This window comes from Solanum pennellii, chromosome 5, assembly GCF_001406875.1.
Source record: "Solanum pennellii chromosome 5, SPENNV200".
NCBI classification, from domain to species: domain Eukaryota; kingdom Viridiplantae; phylum Streptophyta; class Magnoliopsida; order Solanales; family Solanaceae; genus Solanum; species Solanum pennellii.
In genome coordinates this window covers 63,867,454-63,869,698 of record NC_028641.1, presented here as the reverse complement: position 1 = coordinate 63,869,698, position 2,245 = coordinate 63,867,454, and the positions used below count along the sequence as shown (strand labels likewise).

At 36.5% G+C, this 2,245-nt stretch overlaps 1 long non-coding RNA gene across 2 annotated transcripts; it reads right to left on the bottom strand.

The window, feature by feature from the left end:
- Positions 1 to 210: 210 nt before the first annotated feature.
- On the bottom strand, positions 211 to 1,958 carry LOC114077275. 2 transcript variants are annotated; one of them, XR_003578392.1, is made up of 2 exons: positions 1,941 to 1,958; positions 211 to 837 (listed from the first exon to the last, which is right to left on the bottom strand). It is a non-coding gene; the product is annotated as an uncharacterized LOC114077275 (long non-coding RNA). The 2 variants fall into 2 exon arrangements; XR_003578391.1 differs by having other exon boundaries at positions 211 to 834.
- Between the last annotated feature and the right edge of the window lie 287 nt (positions 1,959 to 2,245).

Here is a 2,245-nt window from a genome sequence, read left to right as displayed (position 1 = left end):
TATATATATATATATATATATATATATTATTTTTTAATTTTATTTTATTTTATTTTATTATTTCTAAGGGGAAGTATCTAGAGGGGATTATCTTAAGGGGATAAACCTAAGTGTTGACAAAAATTAATTAAACAAAGTAAATAAAAATAATAATAAAAAAAGCAAAATAAATATTTATGACTACATAAATATAGCAAGAAATGGCGTTCCTTAGAGAATTAATAAAATTCAACCAAAACGTTAGTCAATATAATGATAATAACAAATAGTTAATAATAGGGAGAAGAAATATTTGTACTTGGGCCAAGCCCAAGTACTGGATCTGGAAGCCTGCCACATTTAAAAATGACCCAAAGAAAATTGGGCCTCCTGCAGATTTCTTTGGGCTTTGGCCCTATTTCCCTTTAGAATGAAGCTGTGTATACGTGTTGCGTATACCACCATATATGGGGCTACATTCGGTTCTTTTCATTGTATATCGGACTGTATGTTCGACATATATTCTCCGATTCAGCTCCTCAAGCACCTGCATATTTTCTTTTGACCTGTGTATCGTGTATACGTTGTATACCGGTGTATACTGCTGTATATGATCTGTATTCAGCTCATTTCGGACTTTCCAAAACCTGTATTTTTTAATGAATTTGAAAATTCCGCCTTCATCGACCTCCCTTTCCACATTTGACCTGTACATCGATATTTCACGAGGTATACCAGTGTATACAGTATGCATACACCTGGCATATCCCTTTTTCCTTGGGTCTTTGAGAGTTAGAAAAGTGCAGCTCCCAACCTTATATTGCCTTCACTTTGCTTATTATTAATTCCAGCGAACTACTGATCCGAACAACAAAATGAAGCCTTTATGGCTCGACTCGGCATGCGGGGAAATAAAGAAGTCAATAAAAACTCGCAACGGATTCACATAAAAAAAAGGATTAGTACTCAAATATATTACCTTAAACCGCAACTCCAAATGAAAGCAAATTTCATCAAAAGAATATATATATATATATATAATGACCAAGGGAAACCAAATAAACACATCCCAAAAGTAAACCCCATCAATTTGGAGTAGAAAGAATTAGCAGAAGGAACAAGTTGGGTCAAATATAATGCCTCTGTATGACATTTTGACAGTAAAAGCCAACAATATTGCAGGCAGCAAACGAGATAACCAACATATAAGCAAAACAGGAAAAAAAACTTGTAACTAAACGAAGTCAAGGCCTTAAACAAACTAAATGTCACAGAAGGCTCTTAGAGAAAAAGGAAGAGAACAAAATACACAAGCTGCTAACCATTAAAACCTGCCAGCTCTCACACTCCGTTAGAATTAGTTCATGTTAGACATATAACTCATGAAAATCTCATATAGTAAAGAAAAAGAACACACTCCACCAATACCAAAAAAAATAGATACGTTAAATAAGCTAATGAATCCGCTCATGGTATCCTTCGAACCGGCCATAACCTGGATGGGTGATAGAACTCACTTAAGGCATGGAAAGCTAACCAGAATAAAGGTTTTGTATCATCTGGTGACAAATGAAAAAAAAACACTACTAAGAAAATATTGGGAAAAGAAGAGACTTCCATGACGATCCTATGAAAACCAAGGATAAACATGTTGCAGAATAGAACAAAGCGAAGAACATCTCGACGATTAACAAGCGAATATCATGAAATTTATAGCGAACAATGACAACCATGAGTCGAGGAAGAACAGTCAGCAAAATATATTCGAACCAATGTCAAACTATCTTGAATGCAAAACTAATCAACCACAATAAATTATCGAGCGAACTCCACTTCTAGTTGAAACCAACAATGAGTTGAAGCAAACATTAGAGATTTTAGCATTTCCAAATCTCCAAGCAGGCCAAGATCAAATATTCATCACATTGTAATAAAGAGAGCTAAATCGAAATGAGTTTTACCTTTTCGAGGGCAGCCGATGTAACGACCTGTTTAGTCGTTTTGAGCAGCAGATTTTATTTCTGGAAAATTGGCTGAGGAAACGGACCCCACGACGGAACGTCACAGGCACGACGGACCGTCGCAGGGTCTCGTTTCAGCATACTTAGAAATTCTGAAATTGGGTACTGAAAATCGACTCTCTGTAATCTGTGACGGACCTGCAGGACGTGCCGTCACATCCACGACGAGCCGTCGTAAGCTCCCGTTGCAAAACACTTCAACTCTTGAGAAATTGGTACGGGAAACGAGTCTCTGACCGTCAGGA